We start from the raw sequence: 26,880 nt of genomic DNA on the forward strand, positions 1-26,880 counted from the left end.
CTTGGCTTCCCGGCAATCCAAGCCTTTGGCGTCTGCACGTTTGTTGACCAAGTCTCGGGGACTCCACAGCCCTCCGGCGAATTGTGTCTCGATCCCAGCCTCTTACGTCGACTTGGGACACTCCCCGAAGCCTACACTATCAGGCTGCAACCCAACGCTACGCCTTTCTCCTTGAGCGTACCCAGGCGCCTTCCACTCCTTCTCCGCGACGTCGTAAAAACTGAGCTAGACAAGCTAGAAGTAGAGGGCGTGATTCGTCGGGTGGACACACCCACTGACTGGTGTGCTGGACTGGTTGTCGTCCCCAATGTCTCGGGCGGCTATCGGCTCAATGTGGACTTGACGCACCTCAACAAGGTGTTTTTTCGAAGGCGTCACGTGCTTCCTACTGTGGAACAATGTCTCGGGTTGCTCGGAGAAGCCACAGTTTTCTCCAAGCTAGACGCCACGTCGAGCTTCCACCAAGTCAAGCTATCTCCCGAGTCCCAAGAATACACCACGTTCATAAGCCCATTTGGCCGCTACTGCTTCCTCCGGCTGCCGTTTGGGATCACGTCTGCACCGGAGTACTTCCAGAGGCAGATGTCCCGGATCCTCGAAGCCGAAGTCGGTGTGCATGGTGAACGTGATCGACGACCTCCTCGTTTTTGGGAAGACACACTCCGAGCAAGACCGTCATCTTCAACAAGTCGAGGATCGGCTAGCAATCTCAGGAGTCACGCTCAACCGGGAGAAGTGCTCGTTCGCCACTTCCAGCGTCAAGTTCCTTGGCGTCGTGGTCAGCGCTCAAGGAATCTCTCCAGACCCACACCAGGTTGCGGCGATCCAAGCCATGCATGCACCTGAAGATGTCGCAGGGGTCCGTCGTCTGCTGGGCCTCGTGAACCACACCAGGCGCTTCTTGTTCCATGTTTCGGAGGTAACCACGCCGATCCGAGCCTTGCTGCTCAAGAACTCTGCCTGGACTTGGGGCCAATGCGCAGCAGTCTGCCTTTTCCCAACTGAAGAAGCTGCAGTGCTCAGACATCTGTGTGGCTCGCTACAACATGGCATACTGGACCACGGCCTCGGCCGACGCCAGATCCTATGGCCTCGGGGCAGTACTTCTTCAGGAGCAGCCGTCTGGTGAGCAGCTGGTCATCGCTTTCGCATCGCGGTCCCTCACACCCACAGAACGCCGCTACAGCCAAAGGGAGAAAGAAGCTTTGATGGCCAGCTGGGCGGTGCAAAGATTTGAGGTATACGTCCTTCAGTTATTCCTCGAGACGGACCATCAACCTCTGCTGGCGCTCTTGGGTTCCATGGACCTGCTGCCACCACGGATCCAACGGTTTCGCTTGAAGCTGATGCGGTTCCAGTACCAAGTACTCTACGTACCGGGGAAGCTGTTGGAAACTGCCGATACGCTTTCGCCGCTGGAATCCCCTCCATCCAACCGGGTGCATCAAGCCGAGCTCTTCTCCCAAGAGGTCGTCCGCTCCTTCCCAGACATCGTCTTGTCGCAGCTCGAGCACCTGCGCCAGGCCCAATCCAACGACGGCGAGTGCAGTCTGCGGCTGCAGTACTGCGCCAACGGCTGGCCCCGGCCGTCCCACTTGCCTCTCCCCGTGAAGAGGCACCGGCAGTACCAAGGGGACCTCACCGTCTGTGAAGGGCTGCTTCTGAAGGGGTCCCGCATAGTCGTGCCGTACGCCCTTCAGCGCCGCACGCTCGAGCTCCTTCATGACAGGCATCAAGGCACCAACCGGTGCAAAGCTCTGGTTCGGGAATCAGTCTGGTGGCCGGGCATCAACAAACAGATAGACACACTGGTGTCTAACTGCCCCACGTGCGCCGAAACCAGGGTGCAGCGCTCGGGACCCATACTGCCATCAACCAAGCAGCACATTCGTAGGGCCAAAGACGCGGCGGATCGCGCGCTTTGCCAGGATATGACGGCTCGCAACCTTTATGGTTCGCCGTTCAAACTGGCGTTTGCGAAGTTGCACTCCGCGACGCTCCTCCCACCGCTTGAGACCTCGCCCAACGTCCTCACGTCATCGGTGTTGGCGTCTGCTTCACTGCTGTTGAGTGAGCATGTCGCGACGGATGACCCGGGTTGTGATACCCCCTTTCACGCACGACTTCGCACGCTCGCGTGCTCTGCTTACCCTCCCGTGCCTGACGATCACGCCTTTACGCTCCCGGAGATCGAGCATGCGCTGTTTCAGGGCAACTTACGTTCGGCGCCGGGGTTGGACGGGCTCACCGGCATGTTCGTTCGGAACCTTTTTCGTATTCACCCTTCCTTTTTTCTTCTTTTATTTAATGCGGCCCTCCGCCTGGGACACTTCCCTACGTCCTGGAAAGAGGGACGCATTATTTTCATTCCAAAACCTGGCCGGCCGCCTCATTTACCCTCAGCTTATCGTCCTATCGTGATGAACTCCTTATTCGGCAAAGTACTGGAACGTTTACTAAATTCCCGGCTCTACTTTTTTCTAAATTCTAATCACCTCCTTCACGATTCCCAATTTGGCTTTACACATGCCCGGAGTGCCCCTCTCGCCCTGTATGTCCTGAAGCAGCGCCTGCTCTCGCTCAAGGCATCAAAAACGCCCGCCGTTCTGATCTCCCTCGATTTTCAGGGCGCTTTCGATAGCGTGTGGCACGCAGCGGTGCTGTTCTTTTTGCGCAGACACCGCTGTCCGGCCAACCTATACCACCTCTTGTGCTCTTTCCTCTCGGGACGGCGGGTGGTGTTCCGGGCGCGCGCGGGTGAGGTATCGGCTAGCCCGACGATCGGCAGTCCGCAGGGCTCCCCCATCAGCCCCTTACTGTGGAATTTGATCGTCCACTCCCTGCTCAGCCTTCCCATGCCGGACGGCGTGCACTTACAGGCGTACGCGGACGACACCATTGTGCTGCTGTCTGGCACCTCGCGCCTGCAGCTGCAGGGTCTGGCAGAATCTGTCTTGTCCTTGATTTGCAATTGGGCCCGGCAAAACAAGGTCAAAATTAGTCCGTCAAAATCTTCCTTTGTCTTCTTCAACAATGGGCATATTGGCACTTCCAAGAGGCGTCCGTCTATTCGTCTAGACGGCGCTTTTCTAAAACATCAAGATCACATTAAACTTCTCGGCGTGGTCTTTGATGATAAGCTTAATTTTCACGCCCATGTTGACTTTATCAAGACTAAAGCCGAGGTATTGGTTACTCGCTTGCTGAATTTCGTACGTCTGCATTACAGGCTACGTCCCGTCCTTTTACGACGCCTTTATAGACAGGTTCTGCTCCCTGCTGTTGCATACGCATCGCCGGTGTGGTGGCCCGCTTTCCCTACCTCGCACCTCACTGCCCGTGTGCAGTCGGTTCAGCGCTCGCTTCTGGTGGCGTTGACGGGCGCCTTCCACACGACTCGTACTTCGGCCTTGCAGATCCTGGCCAACTGCCCACCACTCCCATTGGAGCTGGATCGCCTCAATGCCGAATTCTCACTTTTCGTGTTGCGCCAGGTGACTCATTTCGCCAACGAGTCGTTTGACCCCCGCAACCTGGAACGCCCGTTCGACCCGTGGTCGCGCCATCCGCGGGAGCTGTACCGATTGCGGTTCTACCGCTTAACGCCCCAACAGGCCTCACGTGTGTGTGCCACACCTGCATACCACGTGTTCACGGACGGTTCATTTACGAGCGTGTCTGCGGGCGTCGCTTTCGTGGCTTTTAACCCACGTGGTCATCTATGCGCTGTCCGCAAATACAAGGTCGTAAACGCGTCAGGCGCCTACAGCGCGGAGGTGGTCGCCTTCACTGAGGCGCTCCATTACCTCACCACGCTGCAAACATCCTCGCCGGTGCACATATACACGGATTGCCTTTCTTTACTCCTTGCCCTCTCAAACATCCGTGACGTTGACGCTCGTGTTGTCTATTGCAAGCGCGCGTTAGCGTCGCAGAGCGCTGCCGGGCGCCATGTCTACTTGTACCACGTCCCGGGTCACCGTGGCGTTCTCGGAAACGAGCTCGCGGATTCCGCTGCTTCTTCTGCGGCCACCACGGGTCTCTTGCGGGAAGTGCGTATCTCAGTACGTTCGGTCAGGGCGCGTCTCCATCGCTTGTCCCGGAATGTATGGCATGGCGTCTGGCAACGCGAGGGCGCAGGCACATCCCTGTATCAATGGCTCCCCAGCGTTCACGATATCCCTGAGTGGTGTCCCCCTCACCGCTCGCTGGTGCATCTCCTCTCGGGTCACGGGCATTTTGTGCCCTACCTCTTCCGTTTCCGTCTGCACGCCGATAATCTGTGCTCGTGTGGGACGCCGTGTGAGGACTTATCCCACTATTTGCTGGCCTGTCCTCGCACCGCCCAGGTTGTTGCTGCATTGCGTGCGGCGGTTCGGGTACCTTCCATCACCCCGCCTACTTATCCTCTTTTACTGCGCTCGCGGCAAACCCGCGCATTACTTATTCGCCTTTCTGTTCTAATAGCTCGGTCAGTCCCCACTTCACCTCCCGCCCCTGCTGTTTTGCCCGACGCCTTTTAATTTTTTGTTTTTCACTTTCATCTTCATACTTTCACATATTACTTTTGCATGGCTGTTTCTGGCCATCGCCACTGTTTATGCCAACTATGGCGGGGGGAACCCCGTGGCCGATGCCTTAAGCTGCATGCGCCATCGTCATCATTTCCTGTTCCCCCTTTCTACCCTCTTCCTGTGTTTCCTTTTCCTGTCTGTCATATTTCTTGCGTTTCTCTTTTGGTCTTTCCCTTTTCTCCTGTTTTCTCTTCTTTTTCTATTTCGTCCTACAGCCACCCGTGTACCGTAGCGCTGCCCACCATCAACTGGCTGCCTCCTGCGGTTCCTGACGTCAGCAAGGCGCTGCCCCTCGCGTGGCATTTCATGTCTCTTAATAAATGGGTTCAGGCGGTTTCCGCGGATCACTGCCAGGTTTTTTTTTTCCCTCTCTCCAGGAGCTTGTTTTGTTTTCTACATTCGGCCTTTTTTCTTTGTATTCCCTGCGCGCCGGCACTTCGCCTCTCATATCGCACTGCTTTGTCTCCGAGACCATTTTTTTCTCTTTTAATTGGCTTTCTTTAAATCTCTGTTTGGGTTGCTCCTGTAACCCCTTTTCATTTATTTCCTATTGGCCTTCTACCTGCCATACCTCTTTGGTGGTGCGGGTTTGCCCCTTTTTATTTCTTTTTTTTTTCAACTCCGGGGCACAGAAAAAGCCATCAACCACTCCAACTCGGCCCTGGGAAGAGGTGGGCGTAGATTTTTTTCATTTGAACTGCCAGGACTACGTCCTTCTGGTAGATTACCGGTCACGCTTCCCGGAAGCCTGCGCTCGACGACAGTGCCTGCTGTCATCAACGTCATCAAGAACGCCTTCGCGCGTCACGGCATCCCGAGACTGGTGCGCAGCGATAACGGTCCTCAGTTTGCTGCAAGAGAGTTCTCCGCCTTCGCCGATTCCTACGGTTTCCGCCACGTCACTAGCTGCCCCCATTTTCCACAGTCGAACGGGGAGGTGGAAAGGATGGTGAAGACCGTCAATGACCTGCTGTGAAAGGCGGATAATTCCTACCTTGCGCTTCTGGCATACCTGGACACCCCTGGGGTAAACGGAGTGAGTGCTGCTCATCAGCTCATGAGCAGGCGCCTGCAGACCCGGGCACCGAAGTCGTAGCACCAGCTGGAGCCAGCCAGGCCCCCATCGGTCTCATTTACTCGGCGTGACCAAAACAACCGGAGGCGCCAAGCGTACAACTTCAACAGAAGACACGCGGCTCGTGTACTGTGGCCTCTTCAGGCCAGCGAGCAGGGTACGGGACGTCAACTTCCCCGCGATCGTCAGGGGGCCAGCTCAACGCCCCCGTTCCTACGTGGTGGAGACTCCGACAGGTGTACTCCTGTGCAACCGGATGCACCTGGTACCAACGACTGGATGTCCTGTGGAATGCACTACCAGCCCACCTGGAACTCCCGTGGTGGCGCAGACCACCATGTCCCTAACAACACCTGGAGCTGATCGAGCAGCCCAAGACCAGACAACCGCATCGCCCCGGGAAAGCACCTTCACTGCAGAGGCCCCCTGCGGTTATACTACTACGCCACGGGCCTGCAAGTTCAGCAGGAAGATCCGCAGGCCGAGAAGGCTCCACCTATGAAAGTTTTCTTCCGGAGAAAGAGTTCCTCAGTTTTGTTGTTTAATTTTAGAGAAGGGAGGATGTAGTATACGGCAGTACCACTAGATGGCAGCACTGCATCCAGGTATTGTACGGCAGTACCGCTAGATGGCAGCACTGCATCCTCGGCTATCCAAGGGCCCCATAAATGCTTTTGGGCATTTGCCCGCCCGGAGAGTTATGCTGTGCCTTTCGCTCGCTCGACAATTAGCATTATTATTTCTGAACCATATGAGCATTTCGATTTTATTTGAATTTTGCGCACAGATTATTAGACTCTGTATGCACGAATGGTGAATGTTCTCTTTATTGAATGTGACTTGTTTGCGAGTCTTTGAAGATTTCCTGTACCACTCATGCCCTACTGCTTGTACGCGTTTTCTGGACACAGTCAAGCTGCGCAGGCAGCTTTTAGCCAGAAAACCCTCCAGTTGAACCTGTAAAATAAAACATACTTATACTTATATCGCCAGGCGAGCTGCTTCAATGGAGAGGGTCGGGAATGCCAAGTGCGCGAAGCTAGCGTCGGAGACTGAGGAAGAGTGAGCTCGCAAAACGCTTGGACTTGTCGGCTCATAATTTATACCTGGCTTAACGATGAGTGTATATCTAAGTATAATAACTACAGCTAAATGAAAGGCTTACCAAGTGAAACCAAGACTTCACCAGGCTAAACCAGGCTCTCGCTTTGCATATCCAGGGTTAGCTGAGTTAAGCCGCAGCCATGTAATTTTAGCTGGTATGTCAACGACGCTACATAAGGAATGTAAAAGAAACAAGCATAAATTAGGCATCCTTGATATGTCGTTTCTTAGGAAGAGTAGGAGCTGGTGGGGCGGTTGAGTAGGGCTCCTACGGAAACACCACCGACACGCCTGTAGCAGGTTGTTCGCCAAATCTTCGGTTGAGCTAAATGGTGGGTCATACTGACGCGAAATAAGTTGGCACGTGATGACACTGGCCCCTTGAGGCGAGAACGACGAAGTTCGTGGTTGCGCGCGCGCTTCACGAGGTCCATTCATTGCTAAAGGGTGACGTGTTTTTTGCCTATCTGTTGCTGGTCAACTATTCTAGCTGTACTAGCTGGGTGACATTTCTGGTGGAGGTGCGGGGTACGGTCGATGTTAAGACCTCCGGAGCGTACCCAGACCTAAGCCTGGCGAGTAGTTCGGCCGAGCTTACCCTTGTGCACGAACGTACCAGCCGACGTCTCCAGGAACTCCAGCCACAGCACGGTCGGCTACCCAAACGAAGTAGAATGACGAACCAACCACCTCCTGCCGCTACTACAGCATCGCACATGGTCGTCAATCAGACCCGGAATCCGTTCCATGGAATCCGTTCCACGGGAGTGCTTCAGAGGACGCCGACGACTGGATTCACCATTTTGACCGGGTCGCCAACCTCAACGACTGGACCAACGGGCGTAAGCTACGCTACGTGTACTTCGCTCTGGAAGATTCCGCGAAAAGATGGTTTGAGAACCACAACGCGACACTGACGTCATGGGAAGAATTTCGTCGGCTGTTCTTCAATGCCTTCGTCAGGCCGGACTGGAAGGAGAGGAAGTAGTTAGCAATGGAGGTGAAAATTCAAGGCGCGAATGAGCGAGTGACGGCGTACGTAGAAGACATGAATCGGCTCTTCAGATGTGCGTTCCCTTCTATGACTGAAGCAAAGAAGGTGCGCCGCCTAATGCGCGGTGTTAAAGAGGAAATCTTTGCTGGCCTCATTCGAAATCCGCCGACGACACTTGCAGAGTTTCATGACGAAGCCACTACCATGTAAAAGGCCCTTCAACAGCCAGCCAGGCAGTACAACCGTGATGCCTTGATTTCAAGGGAGCTCTCTGCCATTACCCTCGGCAATGACTCGGCGCCTTGCGAGAACTTATCAGGGCTGTCATCAAGGAGGAACTGCACAAGATGCAGACGACCGCTGCCTCTGTGGGACAACTTTCCATTGCGGAAATGGTGTGCGCCAAGGTCCGACAGCCCGTCCATGTTCCTGGATGGTTCGAAGCACCACAGCAGGGACCGCGTGCTGAAATGAGTTACGCTGAAGCAGTACGCCGCCCACCACCCTCAAGTGCGTACAGCATGCATGGTACACCCCGCTCAGCGAATGGACGTAAGCTTCAGGCCTCGCAGCCCACCGCACATCGCCGAAGTAAGAACTAGGAAGAGCGAAGTCTGGCGCACCGCAGTCTACAAGCCACTTTGTTATCATTGTGGCGAAGCTGGGCACATCTACAGAATGTGCCCTTATCGTCATGTGGGGCTCCGTGGATTCTCGCCCTATGCACCTCGTCCACGACCTGGTGAGCGGCCACCGGAAATAGATAGTTTCGTCGCGAATGGTCGCAATGCTGATCAACGATGGCACGAGCCCCGTTCGTCGTCTCCTGCTCGTTACAGGTCACCATCACCAAGCCAAGCCTTCTCTCGCGGCGCTCTCAGACGCCGCTCGCCTAGCCCAGCGGGTCGGGAAAACAGTTCAGTGACTTCTGGAGGGAGGCCGCTGACGTCGACTATGCGCAAGATCCTCCACTACGACGACAACGACGAAAACAGAATGACGCAGACGTACAGACGCAGTCAAACACCGTACGAGAGGTAGTGACGTCGAAAATTGCCGTCACCGTAGACGACGATGAAATAATGGCGTTAATTGACACTGAAGTGGACACCCCAGTTATGAGCATGGACCTTACCTGTAAGCTGAAGAAAGTTTCTACCGAGTGGACTGGGTCGCACATTCGCACTGCAGGAGGCCATCTGTTAACCCTTGCAGGAAGATGCACAGCGCGAGTGAGCATTCGTGGGTTTACGTACCTCGGGGATTTCGTTATCCTCCCAAGCTGTTCGAGGGACCTAATTCTGGGAATGGACTTTCTGCAGGCCAGTGGAGACGTGAATAACTTACAAAAGCCGCGGCTAATGTTTTCGATGAAGCAGGCCTTAGCAGGGAGCAGCACCGACGACACGTATGTCAACGCCTTGAGGATTTTCCAAGAGAACATCACGGTGCCGGCAAGGAGCAGCGTATTGACCCTCGTAACCTGCGACGCATTCGACGACTATGAGGGCATTGCCGGGGCAAATATCCCGCTGCTGCTCGAAAGACACACCTGCATCGCCCGCGGCCTTGTTCGAATACAGAATAAGTGCTCGCAAGTCTTGTTGACAAACCTCAGCCATGAGTATCAGCACGTCTCTCAAGGTACACCTGTAGTGTTCCTGAACGACATTGCTGACTTCTCCGACGTGGGCACGTTACAAGTGACTTCACCGGATGCAACAACTCACGCCAGCCTGAGTACCCGCGTCTACATTAATGCTGCTTTAGCAGATGTACAGAAGGCCTAGTGATTGAATTCTCTGGCTGTTTTTCCGCAGAATCTAAAGTTCAGCGCACCTCCATTACGCAACACCGGATAGTTACAGAGGGAGGAGTCGGCGCGGCCTGTTCGTCAGCATCCCTACCGCGTGTCACCTATGGAGTGGGAGGCGATAAAGCGTCAAGTTCAAGAAATGCTAAATGATGACGTCATCCAGCCGTCGACAAGTCCGTGGGCATCGCCTGTCATATTAGTAAAAAAGAAAAGACACCACACTCCGCTACTGCGTTGACAACAGACGGCTTAACCGAATCACCAAACGCAACGTTTACCCCCTGCCGCGGATCGATGACGCTTTAGACCGTCTGCGTCATACTGAGTTCATTACTTCGTTAACCTTAAAGTCAGGGTACTGGCTAATTGAAGTGGACAAGCGTGACCGTGAAAAAACCTCATTCGTGACTCCCGACGGGCTATACGAAGTTAAAGTCCTTCCTTTCGGTCTCTGTTCCGCTCCTGCTACATTTCAACGAATGATGGAGACTGTACTCGGTGGACGAAAGTTGCAGACATATCTAGCGTACCTAGATGACGTTGTTTTTTCCAGCACGTTCGATGAACATCTCACCCGGCTACGAAGTGTCCTTACCGCAATACGCAAGGCAAACCTCACAATCAAACCTGAAAAATGTTACTTTGGCTTCCAGGAACTCCAGTCTTTAGACCACGTGGTCAGCTCCCAAGGAGTACGACCAGACCCAGTAAAGCTCGCTGCCGTTGCCGACTTTCCTCACCCTAAAGACAAGAAGGCTGTTCAGCGGTGGCTGAGCCTCTGCGTTAACTACAGTCATTTCGTTGAAGGCTTCTCAAGGATTGCTGAACCTCTCACGAGACTGACGTGGCAAGATGTGCCCTTTGCGTGGACGGAAGACCAAGAGCGGGCCTTCGCCGAATTGCGCAAACGCCGTCAATTCGCTCCAGTTCTGGCGCATTTTGATGATACCACGGCAACTGAAATTCACACAGACGCAAGCAACCTAGGATTCGGGGCCATTCTGGTTGAGTGGCAAGACGGCGCAGAACGTGTAATTGCGTACGCGAGCCGTAGTCTTACAAAAGCAGAAGTTAATTATTCAACCACCGAAAAAGAATGTTTAGCAGTCGTGTGGCCCATCAGGAAGTTCCGACCTTACTTATACGGTCGGCCATTTCGAGCGATCAGTGACCACCATTCACTCTGCTGGCTTGCCAATCTACGAGACCCTCAGGTCGCCTCGCTCGTTGGAGCCTCCGCCTCCAGGAATACAACATAGAAGTCTCTGTGGGCTTAGTTGGTGCATACTTGATAAACTTTTTAGAGCGCAAACAAGAGACAAGGCACAAAATGAAGATAAAACACAGGAGAGGCGCTAATAACGAATACGACATAACTGTCGTAAAAAAACGAATACGACATAACTGTTGTCTACAGATCCGGCATAGCGACGCTGACTGCTTGTCACGTTCTCCTATTCCCTTCACATCCTCTGACTTGGAGCTAGATTTGCCGTTTGTTGGTGTCGTCGACGTGGTGCGCATGGCTCTGCAGACTCTGAACTGCTTCCAGTCATCCGATATCTTGAGGGATCTTACGTTGTTGTCCCACGCCCACTTTCACGAGGATTGACATCGTACTGCCTGCGGAACGATGTCCTGTACAACAAAAATTTCGAGAAGAGCCAAGAAACGTTCCTTCTCGTTGTCCCGACGACGCTGCGCGAGGAAGTTTTACAGGCGTGTCACGACGATCCCTGTGCCGGCCACTTACGCTTCGCGAGGACATTAGCGCGCATATGACCGAAATACTATTTTCCACACCTATTTTTGTCGGTTCAGTGCTATGTGCGAACGTGCCGTGACTGTTAGAGGCGTAAAGTCCCACCCGTCAAGCCTGCCGGCCTCCTTCAGCCTTTAAATCCGCCTCCGGCGCCGTTCCAGCAAGTGGGAATGTACCTTCTTGGTCCGTTCCCCACGTCATCCTTGCAAAACAAGTGGATAATCGTGGCAACTGAGTATTTCACTCTCTACGCGGAGACAAAAGCTGTGTCGCTAGGAACTGCTGCTGAAGTCGCCAGCTTCTTCGTCCACAACATCGCGCTTTGTCGTGGTGCACCCGATGTGCTCATTACTGACCGTGGTGGCGCGTTTACAGCGGAGTTATCGCAGCAAGTCGTCACGCTGATGCACACCGACCACCGAAGGACCACAGCCTATCATCCCCAGACTAACGGCTTAACAGAGCGTCTGAACAGAACATTGTCCGACATGCTAGCCATGTACATTGATGTAGAACACAAAACATGGGGTGAAATTTTGCCATACGTGTCTATGCTTCCAATATCGATGTGCAGGAGATCACCGAGTTTACACCATTCGAACTCGTTTACGGACGTCGCGTTACAACTCTTTAGATGCCATGCTCCCGGTAGAGCACGGAACCACAAGGAATGACACCACTGAAGAGTTCATCGAGAAACCAGAGGAAGCTCCAGCTTGCTCGGAATCGCATCCCCATCCAGCAGAATACCGCAGCCTGCCCTTACAACCGGACCCGACGGAACGTGCAGTACTCACCAGGCGACCGCGTGTGGGTGTGGACACCTATCCGACACCGTGGGCTCTCGGAGAAATTGTTGCGCCGCTATTTCGGCCCCTATGAAGCTGTACGCCGCCTCAGCGAGGTGAACTACGAGGTGGTGCCTCAAAGCTCTGATCCTAGTCGAACCGACGCTGTCCCCGTGCCGAAGTCGTCCACGTAGTACGGATGAAGCCGTACACGCATGCGAGGGATACGCAACCCTCAGAAACCGCTTCAGCATTGTGTACATTCCTGTATGTTTTTTTTTTCTTTTCATGTTGGCACTCTTGCCAATAGTGCACGCCCGCTGTCCTTGAAGCAACCGGGTCGGTCGCTTTTGAGAGGGGAGCAATGACGCGAAATAAGATGGCACGTGATGACACTGGCCCCTTGAGGCGAGAACGAGGAAGTTCGTGGTTGCGCGCGCGCTTTCCGAGGTCCAGCCATTGCTAAAGACTCAAGTGCTTTTTGCTTATCTGTTGCTTGTCAACTATTCTAGCAGTACTAGCTGGGTGGAAATATTCAAATAAGTTTACGGCGCGTGATCACGTGACTTGGGTTTGCTTAAAAACTAATCAACCCTTCCCCTACCGGAAAAGTGGGGTAAGCGAAGCTTGTCCTTGGTGCACCTAAACAAACCATTATGCGACGGCTGCGACGGAGAGAACGATGTCACTGCCGTAATGCCGCAGTACACCATTGTCGCTTGTGTTCGATGCGTCCAGTTTGCTCTGCGGCGTGGTTAGCAGCATTCGCCCGCCATTGCCGCTTGCGGTTTTTCGAAATTAAATTGCTTCCGTTATCTGTCCGTTACGGTAAGACAACGAATGGCTCATACCCCCGTAAACGCGGCCTCACCATTACGATAACAGAAGAGAGGTGAAATTCGACGCTGGAATGATTAGCGGAAACACAGCCGCGCTGTGGAAGAAGACGGCGACGACGAACGCGGGAGCAGTGCCAAGAGCGTATGCCGAGCACATGCCGAGCACGAGCAAACTACAGTGTACGAGGAAGCTTAAAAGCTTCTACAATACTGTACGCAAACCGAGATGTGCCAGCGAACCTGCTGCGGAAGAAGACGACGACGCTCGAGCCAATGCTGATCATGATAGTTTTTTGCGATGCCACCGAAATCTGTGCCTTATAACAAGCTTCGCTTAAAAAGCCATTTCGCGTTCTGAATAAAATCAGTTGTGTTGGCACCAGTCTTGTCATTATGTTGTTTGTCCTCCTCTAGTTCGCGCTGTAAATTTCATATAATAAAATTTTGTTAAAAGAGAACGTGAAGGGACATGTACGAACAGCAGTTCTTGCTGCAAAGGAACCCCGGGCCTCTTACAAAAAATTCAGAGCCCTTCCCCTGTCAAGAAAGTGGGGGTAAGCGAAGCTTGTGACAAGACGACACTATCGCAGGCGGTCCGCTTCGTTTGCCCAAAACTCATGATCGGCGGCTCTTCGTTGAGATTTGGCCTCAGCATCGCGATCCCACAACTCTGGGTCCGCGGCTCTTCGATGACGTTTCGCCTGGGCTTCGGAAGCCCTCACGCTAGAATCCCACGACAAGCTTCGCTTACCTCCATTTTCTCGGCAGAAGAAGGGCTGGTGAATTTGTCTCTTTGGTTCCCGGGCGCTTACAGGTCCCCGAGCCCACAGGGGTAGGCGCCATTGAACTTGGACCCTTTCTTTACTATCTCCAGGATCGGCGCACATGACAGGGGTATGTGCCATTGAGCTTGGACCCTTTCTGCGCTATCACCAGGATCGGCCCACTTTTCAGCGTGACACCACCACCACCACCACCACGACCGCAAAAACGTGTGAGCCTATAAAGCTTCGCTTAAAAGCTTGCTGCAGTGCGAGCTCTTCTACAAGCGCTGATTCTTACGTAGCGTTTCCTTCCTTCGAGGGGCACCGGAACATTTACGATGTAGTTAGGTTGATGCATTCGCGTGCTCTTCTTGCTTGAAAACGGGCGAGAGAGCCAAATGCTCACTATTCGATTTTTCGCTCTCTCACCCGTTTTCATGGCAAAAAGACTTTCCTTTAGGGACGTGATCTCGAACGCCCAAGTCGCTGCGGGCGTTCGACGACTAGCTTTTTGGGCAGCTGTCTTTTTGTCCAATCTGTGTGTCCGTCTTTTTTTCTGCCAATTCGTCCAACATGAGGCACTTTGACAAAGACGCATCTGCCGTCGCGCAAAAGGTGCCGTCATAAACCTTGAGAATCTCAAGGTCGGTGTACGGCGGCACTGTGTCGCGATTGTCCACTTCCTAGGCTTACTTTTGCGGGGCGTGTATCTCGCTGAAGTCCGCTACACGTCCCTTGTTCAGATGCGCCGTTTCGTCTTGCCGGATCACCACAGCTTCGCTCATAGTAAGTGGAATGTCCTTGTTGTTTTTTCTTTTTTCATTTTTAGGCGTATGGTTGGAAGAGTACCTGGTCTCAGTGGAATAAACGAGCGGAGAAGATAGCGCAGGTCTGCAGCCGGACTCTACGTCATTGTCATCGAGGTTTTGTAAGTGCATTGTCGTCATGCCGCTGTCGACACGCTGTCGTCATCTTTATCATCGTCGGCACACCGTCGTCGTCGTCACGCTGAAATGCCGTCGACCAAACATGTCGACGACAATTTGTGCCGCCATCAACACGTGCCGCAATGCTAGTAGCGTTGCAGAAGTATTGCTGGTATGCTTATATGAATTCTGCGGTCCACGCTATTCGCTTTTTTTAACAGCGAAGCTGTTTAACCTGGGCGTTTGACGATAGGTGCAACGCCGAAATGTAGACCGATTCTGGTGGTAGTGCAGAAAGGGTCCAAGCGCAGTGGCACATACCCTGTGAATTAGCGAAGCTGTTTAAGCTCGAGGATGGTCCGTCGAGTGCACGCCGCAAAACCTCCGCTTGGTGATGACGTCACCATGCGTCGCCTAGCAACGCTTCGCCCCAGCTGTGTGAGCGATGACGTCACCGCGCTGTGCGGAGTGGTTGCCGCTGCTGCGCAGAGGCAGAGCTAAGCCGTGGCGTCACGGCGCCGACCCACGGGATATATAGCTCCACGTCGCCGCCGGGGCTGCACACAAGCCCCACCGTCTCCAGGCCGAGCACATCGCCGCGAAGATGGGGCGTCCGAAGAGCGCCACTCCCGAAGAAGAGGAAGCGTGGCGCGAAAGCCGCCGCGCCGCAGCTTGAAAGTGAGTGAGACGATTCCGGTCCGATCCAGAGTATCGCGCCGCCGAAACGGCGGTGAAACGTCAGCGATTCACAGGGCGTTTCGCAGAAGACCCGGAGTTACGAGCCCGCGAAACCGAACAAAAGCGTTTGAGCGCTCAGAAGCGTCCAGATACTTTAATGACCTAGTTTTCGTTGCTCCTTGGGCTGTCTATGATTCCGGGGTGATCTTGTGCAAAACTTAGCCCAGTTTCAAAGTATAATCTCGCAAGAACTTGGCCGACCGAGGCAAAACCAGAAGGGGTCGCCAGCTTCGCTGTTTTCCCAGTCTTCTCACCACTAGTGTGAAGATGCCCCTAATTTGTTTTGAACATCGAGAAATAGTCGTTCGAAAGAAATATATAGAATTTTTATTCATTCCATAATTACTGAAACATTCATTTTCTTTTACTTTTTGCAACATAAGTGTGAGCGACTGAATTTCAGTAAATATTACCTGTATATTACTATCACCATCAAGAACATTGACAAGAAAGGGACAAAGCAATGGCGGAGTGCAACAACGTGTCAGCCGACCGTTTAGAGGAGCAACTTGCCGTGGCCCGTCGATGCGACGACTGCGTCTACCTTGCCGCGGTGGCCGACGCTCCGCCTCAGGGAGGAAGCACGTCCCACGATGTGCCTGTTGGGGATCACAGGAAGCCACGCAGGCTGCAGACGCGGCAGCACAGTGACTCGGTCCTTGAAAGTAAGTCCCTCTACCTTTACGCAGCTGCCCTCCGGAGAGATCGAAACAAATATGCCATGCCTTCACAAAAGCCACAAATTAAACTGGCAATGGTGGCTCTGCACTGACAAAAGCTGAGCCCGTGAAGGCCATTTGTAGGCTTCATAAGTGCTGGCTGCACCATCTTACGGCGCCGACCCAGCGCCTATGAATGGCCACCTACCAGCTATGTGGGACACGATTTATAGCTTGCCTGTTAACACTGGTTCTACTTCATCGTAAATTGACCGGCATTGACGGTTCATTTGCAAATGTGTGCCAGTATTGTATTTCTCACAGCATAGAGAGTGACGCATTGCCCTGTAGTCGGCGATTATGTACGTTGATGATGACGACGACCTCTGCAGGGCAGCTTTATTCGAATGTTGCGGCAATCTCAGCAAATGCAATAAGCTCGCTGTGCCCATGCTTGTTTTTCATTTAAAATGTTATGTTCGGTGTTCTGACAACCATGTGATTTTGACGATTAAACAGCGCGAAGAATGATGTAGAGTTATAAAAGAACGCAAGAACGTCCCTGGATGCACTGTTTATCGGTCACTACGCAACTTCTCCACCTCACTTGATCTGTTGCTTTTGTCAAAATATTATCCCAAAATCCTGTGTGTATCGGTCATGCATTTTATTCGTTTCGAATATTTTATTACAAGCATTCAATCACCTGGAACCTCTTTGCTGTTGCAACAGCAACGCTGTTTGTTTGCTGTTGTGCTATATGGGTATACTGGATTTTTGGTTACGAAAATGGGCATTGTCGGTGCCTTCGTGCTAGCATCACACATATACCAACACACATTTTACTTTTACTTGTACTCCCGCGCATTGCTTTACTCTCCGAGATTTTGCTGCTGTATATCTGAGCTGATAAAAAATTTCTTAAAATATCGCTCATCTCGTTATTGCTAGAGATGAAGTCCTCTCTGATTTAATAATTTGGCCCATACATTCTTACTGACTAGTCAGACAAGAGTTCATAGACGTCAGTGTACTTGCAATTGAGTGCTTGCGGATATAATATTTTGTGTAACTTTCCTTCCTTTCATTTTAAACACCCCTGTAATTAGTAGCGAGCGTACATGTTAGCAGCACAGTGATTTTCAGTTTCCATTAAACAGTCTCGCGCTATGCAGCAACATACTGGTCACTAATATTTCTAGAAGTTTAAAGGTCATTCAATACCATTTAACAATATTATTCTGTACTGGAAAGTGTACAAATAAACTTCCAGATTCACAAACCTGTTATGAAAAGACTACCTGCACTACAACCCGGTCGATCCTAGGAACGTTTCCCAGAGCACACGCTTGCAGTTGTTATTGCCTATGATCTGTTCAGTCGGAAGCCTAATAACCTTACAAGCAAGCATGCAGTGACTGACTGGCCGCGGTTGATGGCGACACGCGAGGACTTGAAGTGTCTAACGTAGATAGCCGTAGTGGACTGGGGTAATAGAAGCGCAGGAACAAGCAATTGTGACCGCATCTTTGTCGAAGCATTTCAGGATAACATACAAAAGTTTATTAAATTGGCAGGGGAAATAGAATAGTACCAAAAATGAACAGTTCCATTTTTGATAGTCTTTACGCATAGGAACAAAGAAAAAGTTGAATTTATCCCAACAAATTTCGAACACGTTCAGTGGCTCCTTATGCGATCGTACGGTCTCGTGAACGAATCATGACCGTAGAAGAAACGCAGCAGAATTAGGTTTGTTTGGTTTCAAGAGCAACCTTGGTAGCCGCAGAAGCTGAAGTCGATGAGCGCTGAAAAAACCAGGGAAGTAATAACCAAGATTTCTGCGAGGTAGTAGGTGTTTGGCGATTGTCTGCTCGACTGGCGGTGTTCACGGCGTTTCTCGCTCGTTTCGAAGGCGCATACTCCCTGTTGCACTTAAACATTGTGGGGTTTTACGCCGTAGGGTGGCACTCAGGAAGTTTCGCCCACCTTGGGATCTTTAACGTGCTCCTAATGCATGGGACACGGACGTTCTTGCATTTCGCCCCCATCGAAATGCGGCCGGCATTTGATCCCGGGACGTCGTGCTTAGTAGCGCAGCACCATAGCCGCTAAGCCACCACGACGGGTGTTGTGCCCAATAGTGTGCCCAACTATTTGCAGTTGATGCAATTAGTTGCTCCAGCCGGATCCACAGCGTGTTGTTCTGAAACATCGAAAACAAGGTGTCTCTCGGCTGCTTAGAAATAAAATCACAAATCGAAGCCAAAACTCACGGGGATCAGGGCTGATTGTCGAGATAACGTTTCGGAGTCGCGAAATATACATAGACACGTTGTTGCGACGGTGCGCGTGAATGAGCATTTCAGTCATCCCAGACGCTAGATTCCGCAAACAATGAAGTTTTGCATTGGGCTGGATGGTTCACTATGTAGGTATTATCAAGGCAGCGCGCAAACAAATACAACAAAAAAGAAATAAAACACTAAATCCAGGGGCACTACACTCGTCCTGCTTACGCATCCCTTCTTTCGCTGCAAACTTGAGCCCTAATTCCATACGTGTCTCATATTTGTGTGTATAAGAGTCGTTAGTTATAGTTCTTGAACCAGTATGTCTATGTAAATGAGCACTTTCAGCGGCTAGAGTCTTTGTGTACATCAATGAAGGTTTCAATTGTTTCAAGCCATGACCCACCACGAACGAAGAAGAGCATCATCATCATTGCTGTGTTATCGTATGCATTCATGCATCAACCATGTGGCGTCAATTTGTAGATATGTATGCATCCATGGAATGTAACTGAATGTGCTCTGCTTTTTTAAGTACCTGGATTGCTGTACTTATTGGTCATTCTGATGCAGCCTAGCTTGCCGATTACACCATTGATCTGTCGCTCTGGCTCTTGCCTTGCCCGCTGCGGCTACAACATAATGACGACGAGGATGGGATGACATCAGCACGCGAGACGCTGTTGGCGGAAGAATTCAGCGTGTAGTGCGGCAATGTCTCGGTATCAGAGCGCTTGCAAGTTTCGAATATTTCGTCGAGTATGGTGACGATGATTTCGGTTTCTATGTCGAAAGATTCTAGCCCTTATTCAAGACCACCGATATGAGTACAGCCAAAAATTTTCTCAGTTTATCACGGCAGTTGGGAAGAAGGCTTATCGGACGTTGAAAACGCTAATGGAACCAGTGAAGCCTGAAATAAAGGCCTATGAGCAACTAGTAGAAGTACGGCGCGATTCATTGCGGAACGATTCATGTTTATTTCATGTTTGCAACAAGAAGGGAACTCTGTGACTACTTCCGTAAAGCTGAGACGTCAAGTAGCGTCATCCAACTCTGGAACTTTACTTGACGACGCCAACCAGGACCGAATTGCGTAGCAGAGCAACGTAAGTGGAGTTGCTGAAGGAGGGGACCTTAACGTTGACAAGTGTATATGACATCGCGAAAGGCATAGAACTAGCACGCAAAGAGAGTAAAGAGTTTCAGCCCAGTCATATTCAAGCAGCCACAAGCAGAGCCGAAGAAACGAGCTTGACCGCTCTCAACCAAGAGTGAGTGCGCGTGACTATTCGGAAAGGTTCCGGTGCGGATGACGCGGTCATCGGAAAGTTCCGCAAGTACCGGTGCCATTCTTGCAAGCGCTACAGATATTTGGCGAAAATGTGCACGGCTAGCTCGAAGAGCACTGCAAATGTAGTGGCAAAAGAAAGTGATGAACTGGTGACACAAGATGTTTACTTGTGTGATGAGAGAGAGAGAATAAAATCTTTATTATGTAAATGCAGCTTTGGAGAGACGTACTCATTCCAGAATGCCTTGAGATCGGGCCGCTTTCTGGGCGCTCGCAATCTGCCGTTCCTGATCTTCGAGGTCGAAGCTGGCCAAAGCTCTTTCTCAAAGCTCGTTGGCGTGGTAAGGGTTCGGAGAATTGAGTGGTGCCTCTCTGCAATCCCCTACTATGTGTTCCGTAGTGTTTAGACGCAACCAAGGAGGGAAAAAAATTGAGGACAGGAAAGAGCGTCTTTCCTGTCCTCAAATTTTTTTCCGTCCTTGGTTGCGTCTAAACACTACGGAATAAGATGAACCAACTTGCCCAGCAACAAGTCATGATACCCTACTATGTGCCCGAGGGACCTCGCTCTGCGCAGAAGCGGCATTGCGGAGAGAATTGTGTAGGGGCTGTGAGGTGATTTCTCGTTGGGTGGGGGAATGTATTAACCTGTAGAGCTCGGAGTAATCGCTCCTTCTCTCTAGGTAGTGACTTGTGTAGGGGTGCATATGTTCTGCGGGTTAACTTGTAGTGTTGTGTGATGTCTTGGTACGAAACTAGAAGGCGCATGGGCTCGGGTTCAGATTCCACGGCGTCGGCTTGGTGGGTCAAATCTCGAGCCACGTGGTTGGCGACCTCGTTGCTAGGGATGCCGTGATGAGCTGGCGCCCAGATGATCATGACTGATCTGGTTGGCGGCTTTTGATTGATCAGCTTGAGCGTAGCGGCACGAATTCTGCCGCTAGCGAGGTTGCGACACGCCCGTTGGGAGTCGTTCACTATGACTTAACTTCTATTAGGGAGAGCGCGAGGGCTATGGCCGCTTCCTCGGCTTGGTAGGCATTGTTTCAGGTTAGCGAAATGCGCTGCTCCGATGTTCTTTGATGACTGCTCAGGCCGTTCTGAAGTTTCTCTTCGCATTGCAGAGAAATATGTTCGCATCCAGGTAGACACGGAAGCATCTGTTTCTGTTGTGCCAGAAAGCCTGTACAAGAGTTACGGTCAGTCTACAAATAGCTACAACGCTGCCATTCGAAGTTGAAAACATATGGCGGTTCTCTACTCAAAGTTATGGAAAGCTAATGGTTTTAGTCAAACATAGCGGTCTGCGCAAGAATCTTTAGTGCTGGTTAAAACTTATGACACTGCGTTGCTTGGACGTGACTGGCTGGCTGCTCTTAAGTTGAACTGGTCCGCTATGCATGAGGTACGCAAACATAGTACGGTAATGTTACTTGAACGGTATTCAACGAAGCTCGTGCTTAAACATGGTAGCACTCCTGTATTTTACAAGGCGCGGCAAGTGCAGTTTGCACTGAGAGGCACGGTAGCACAAGAGTCAGAATCTTCTGTAGAAAGCGGACTATCCGACCAGTGCAAAAGAGCGAATAGGCACGGGTCTAATTGTTGTGACTAAGCCGAACAACAAATCAGCTGGTGGCGACTTGAAAGCGACACTCAATATGGGCGCCCGCACAGACTTTTACGGCGAAAGCCTTAGATGGCTCAAGGAACGAAAATTTGACCGTCCGGAAAATTCAACGGCACCAAAATTGATGGTGTCACCATTCATGGTCGAAAGCACGACCGTTGGTGTTAATTAAGGCGAGGTTATTAAGGCAGAGATAGTTAGGATAGAGTTAATTAAGGTCTCCGAACCCACGACCTTTGGTGGGAGCAAATAAGTAATAGGAAGTAACAAAGCATGCGAATGAGAATGTCAATCTAATGAATGTCTCGTGAGCACGCAGGCTTTCTCCTTCATCCTCTTTAGCGTAGGCTAAAGTGACAGTCTCAGGACCCCAACAGGCCGCCACTAGAAACTGAACCTGCCAATGTTCAACACGCGCACCCTCTCGAGCGAGGCTAGGTTAACAGGGGTCTTTTAGGAATTATCAGACATTGCCTGCAGCTGGGATACTATTGGCCTTAGTGAGGTTAGGAGAAAGGGTGACGCTTATACAGTGCTGACTAACGGCCACGTCCTCTGCTACAGAGGTATTCCAGATAAGAGAGAATTCGGAGTAGGATTTGCAATCCATAAAGACATAGCAGGCAACATTGATGAATTCTACAGCATTAATGAGAGCGTCGCAGTCGTCGTAATCAAGCTGAATAGGACGTATAGAATGAAGGTAGTACCAGCCTACGCCCCAACCTACAGTCACGATGATGAAGAAATGGAACAGTTTTATGAAGATGTTCAATTAGCAATGCGAAAGGTGCAAACTTAGTATACTGTAGTCATGGGCGACTTCAATGCAAAAGTGGGGGGAAAGCAGGCTGGTTAGTAAGCAATTGGCAACTATGGCATGGATTCTAGGAACACTAGAGGAGAGATGTTGGTAGCATTCGCGGAAAGTAATAGGCTCCGAATAATGAATACCGTCTTCAGGAAACGCAGTAACAGGAACTGGACCTGGAAAAGCCCTAATGGAGAAACAAGGAATGAAATAGATTTTATACTCTCTGCCGATCCCAGAATAGTGCAAGATGTAGAAGTGTTAGATAGGGTAAATTGCAGTGACCACAGGTTAGTAAGGTCTAGGATTTCTCTCAGTTTGAAGAGAGAAAGAATGAAATTAATCAAGAAGAAACAGGCCAACCTAGACGCAGTAAGGGTAAAAGCAGACCAATTCAGGCTGGTGCTCACAAACAAATATGCAGCTTTAGCAAATGAAGATAAATACAACATAGAGGTAATGAATGAAACCGTAAGTAGGGTGATTTCAAAAGCCGCAATTGAAGTGAAGGTAAGGCAGCAAGGCAACCAGTAGGTAAGCTCTACCAAGTAAGAAAAGACCTAATAAAGAAACGACAAAGCATGAAAATGTCCAACTCAACAGATCACATTGAATTCGTTGAACTGCAAAACTCATCAAAGAAGGTAAGAGATATTGAAAATTATAATGTGGGAAAGATTGAGGAAGGAGTAAAAATTCGACGTAGCATGAAATCAGGGAGAAGAAAACTTGCCATAGGACAAGGGAAGATGTATGCGCTGAAAGATAAGCAGTGTAATATCATTAGCAACTTCGATGATGTAGTAAAAGCAGCGGAAGAATTCTATAGGGACATTTACAGTATCCAGAATAACCATGCTACTTTCATTCGAAGTATTGACGAACAGGATACAGAGGCTCCTTCTATAATAAGCGATGAAGCTAGAAGGGTATTGCAAGACATGACCAGGGGAACAGCAGCAGGAGAAGATGGAATAGCAATCGATTTAATCAAAGATGGAGGATACATCGTGGTTAGAAAGTTTGCTGCACTTTATACGCAATGCCTCAAGACTTCAAGTGCACCAGAGAACTGGAAGAATGTAAACATTATACTCATCGATAAGGAGGGAGACGTTAAATACTGAATAATTAGACACTCATTAGCTTACCTTCAGTATTGTATAAAATATTCACCAAGATAATTTTAAATAGAATCAGGGCCTTCAGCCAACCAAGAAAACAGGCTGGTTTCAGGAAGGAATATTCTGCGATGGATCATATCCATGTCATCAATAAGGTAATCGAGAAATTTGCGGAATATATTCAACCTATCTATATGGATTTTATACATTATGAAAATGCATTTGATTCACTACAGATACCAGCAGTCATAGAGGCATTGTGTAATCAAGGAGTACAGGAGGCATACGTGAATATCTTGGAAAATATCTACAAGGATTCCACAGCTACCTTGGTTCTCCCCAGCAAAAGTAGAAGGTTACCTATCAAGAAAGGGGTCAGGCAAGGAGACACAATCTCTCCAATGCTATTCACTGCATGCTTAGAAGAAATATTCAAGCTCTTAGACTGGGAAGGCATAGAAGTGAGGATCAACGGCGGATATCTCAGCAACCCTCGGTTTCCAGACGACATTGTCCCATTCAGCAACAATGGGGACGAATTACAACAAATGATTGAGGACCTTAACCGAGAAAGAGTAAGACTGGGGTTGAAGATGAATATGCAGAAGGCAATGATAATGTTCAATAGCCTGTCAAGGGAACAAGAATTCAGCATCGCCAGTCACTATCTAGAGTCTGTAAAGGAGTACGTTTGTCCACGTCAATTACTCAGAGGGGACGCTGATGATGAGAAGGAAATTTACAGAATAAAATTGGGTTGGAGTGCATACGGCAGGCATTGCCAAATCCTAACTGGGAGCTTACCACTATCGTTGAAAAGAAAAGTGTACAATCATTGAATTCTACCGGTGCTAACATATGGGGCAGAAACTTGGAGGTTAACAAAGAAGCTCGACAACAAGTTAAGGACCGCACAAAGAGCGATGGAACGAAAAATGTTAGCCGTAACGTTAAGAGACAGGAAGAGAGCGGTTTGGATCGGAGATCAAACGGGGATAGCCGTTTGCTCTATTGAGCTGGGCAGGCCAGAGAGCAAACGGGCGTAGTGGAAATGGAGCTGGGCTGGCCATGGAATGCGTAGGGTAGATAACCCGTGGATCATTAAAGATGCAGAAGGGGTGCCAAGAAAAGGGAAGTGCAGTCGAGGACGGTAGAAAACTAGGTGGGGTGATGAAATTAGGAAATTTGCAGGTGGAAATTGGAATCAGCTAGCGAATACCGGGGTTATTGGAGATCGCAGCGAGACCAAGCCGTTTTCCCACATTGGCGCCCGTAACGTGGGGCCCCGGCGGCGTTCCGGGACGGACCATGGTCGTGGGGAAGGCTGCAGGTACCCGTTCCACGGCTATTAGCATATCCTACCCGGCCATGGCGCGTGACCATTTCAGCGGTGCGAGCTGCACCTCTGGTGTTTGATGACGTGCGATTCCGCCGGTTCCTCCTACGTCGCCGTCATCGAGCCGGGCGTGGGTCCTGGTGGGGGCATGGTCTTCGACGCCCTGCTTCTACGCGCGGCATCGCCAACGCAGGTGACATCCTGCACGTGATCGCGCCAACACCACCTCAAGAGCGGCTCCGTCCCTCGGTGCGTGGGTCTCTGGTTCTCTGCTGTGGTGCAGTGTGGTATAGCGGCCGCTCCTTCCGTCGACCTGCTGTGTACACTCGTCAGAACGAGGTTGGAGAAGAAAACTAGATCAGGTGTGCGCCAGGCGACGGTTTAGGGCCTTTCGGTTGCTGCAAGGCCTCAACATAGTTTAGAGCCTTTGGTTCCTGCAAGACCGCAACTCCGAAGGGGTTCCACCTGGTCTGCTCAATCTTTGCGAGGTGTTCGTCATGGAAACCAGTCAGGTTTAGGGCCTGCGGGTTCCTGGAAGACCTCGGTGACTCGGCCTTGACGGCTCCGCCGATCCTCGTTCGGTGCATTATCCGTCTCCAAGGTTTGCCCGCGGGTGTCATGCCGTCGCTGCCAGCCACCGTGGGCCAGTGCCGTCAACGCCTTCGCAGCGCAGCTGCGGGGCAAAGCGCCGGACATGGAGGAAGGAATGGCGCTAGCAAATGCTTGCACCCGTTGTGCCGACGACCAATTACACAACACGCCAACGACTCGTCGCTTCTCGTCGTTTTGTTCCTTGCGGTGCGCTCGCTGTGACGACGTGGCGGAGTAAGCGAATGATTTTGCAACGCGGAGCAGCGCTGTGTGTGTGTGTGCCTTTCGCTGTTGTGTGTCTTTCGTGGTGATTGTGGCCGTGCTCAACGAGTGCGTAGCGTCGTCGCCCATGGCGACTCGGCCTCTCTCGTCGTCCGTGCCGCCGGGTTCGACCACCATGGGCCAGTGCCTTCAACGCCCTCGCGAGGGTGGGGCAGTGCGGGAACGCTGATGTGAATAGTGGATACGAGCCAAACGTGGACGAGGAAGATGACGGACGCGCGAGCAGTGGTGCGAGGAATGCGCGAGCTGCTGCTGGGTGCCCTTGGGCGCGGCCGGTCGAGACTAATGCTGTGGCCGTGGACCGCGGGGCCGAGGCGTGTACCCACAACAGTTGACAAAGCTATCCTTATTCGGTCATTCCAGCGACGCAGGCGGCGCCACGCGGCCCTCTTCCGAAGCAGTCACCCGGTGATTGCAATCGTGTGCAGGCGGAGCGATTTGACGCTGACCTTGGTGTCTGTAAGGGACTTTATGCCGCAGCATATGATGTGATCGGCGTTGAAAGCAGCTTCGCCTTCATTCACACACCTTAGCGTATCTTTAGCGAGATAAACCATGGTCTGCAGCGAAACTAGAGAGCCTGACATTGCTTTGCTGCTCGAGATGCACACGCTTGCGAGACTGCCTTATCACCGTCTCGGCAGCCATTTTCACCTACCGTCGCGCCGCCTATAGTCGCTGGAATGACCGAATAGCTCTCTACTAATTTGCTATCGCAATTGATGCTTCGCTTTTCGGGTGAAACTGCGGCATTTTTTCCCTCTGAATGTCAACTAATATCTGACCCACACGGCTCTTCCTCTCTCTTGAAGTTACGCCTAACATTTTATTGCGATAGCAATTATATGATGCTCCAGGCGAATTTCTGCTGCCGCCATCGCCGTGATGTTCTGTATAAAATACAAGGTCAATAACATCGTCGCCACGCACCGTATGGTGTACGTGCGAGTGAAATGCAAGGGTGAGACGACGACGGCGGCTTAATCCCGCGTCCGCAAGGGAGGGAAGCGGGGAGGAAGCTCACGGTCTTCGGTGGCGCGCAAGGCAATGGAGTGAGGGGAGGGGGGAAGCATTCTACTCCGGCGGCCGCTGCGCATGGCGCGGCCACAGGGACGCTATCTTGAAAGTGATCTGCGAAGGGGACGGACTGCGCCGAGGGCTGATAGATTCGTGTGCGCTGTATTTTAGCCGCATAGTTTGCGTTGAAGCCTGAAACAGTACCAAGGTCAACTTGCTCCCTGCTGCTGGCGCGCTTCCTCACTTCAGCATTATGACATCGAATTTTCGAGCTCAGCAATGAGAGGTGTTCATGTTTGCTTGTGCGCGCGTGACACCATGCTTGGTAATTTAATTCGTAAGCTAATGCTAACAAATTCATACAGCCGATAAAACTACTGTCCTAACTTCGTATGCCAGTGGATTCGCTATCGCAATCGATGCTTCTGCTTTCGGGCGAAACTGCGGTTTTTTATTTTTCGTTCC

General features: G+C 51.2%; 1 protein-coding gene across 3 annotated transcripts in view; it reads right to left on the bottom strand.

Annotated features, from left to right (window-relative positions):
- The window catches only part of LOC119454627 (keratin-associated protein 21-1-like), a 569,870-nt gene that overhangs the window by 245,386 nt on the left and 297,604 nt on the right, over positions 1-26,880 (bottom strand). The window contains exon 1 of one of the 3 annotated variants that reach the window (XM_049666916.1): positions 14,394-14,403. The exons of the other annotated variants lie outside the window; for them this stretch is intronic. The gene's annotated coding sequence lies outside the window, so the exon portion shown is untranslated. Of the gene's footprint in view, positions 1-14,393; positions 14,404-26,880 lie in introns of those variants that run through there. 3 annotated transcript variants of the gene reach the window in all.

The sequence above is a fragment of the Dermacentor silvarum genome, chromosome 5 (genome assembly GCF_013339745.2).
Source record: "Dermacentor silvarum isolate Dsil-2018 chromosome 5, BIME_Dsil_1.4, whole genome shotgun sequence".
NCBI lineage: Eukaryota > Metazoa > Arthropoda > Arachnida > Ixodida > Ixodidae > Dermacentor > Dermacentor silvarum.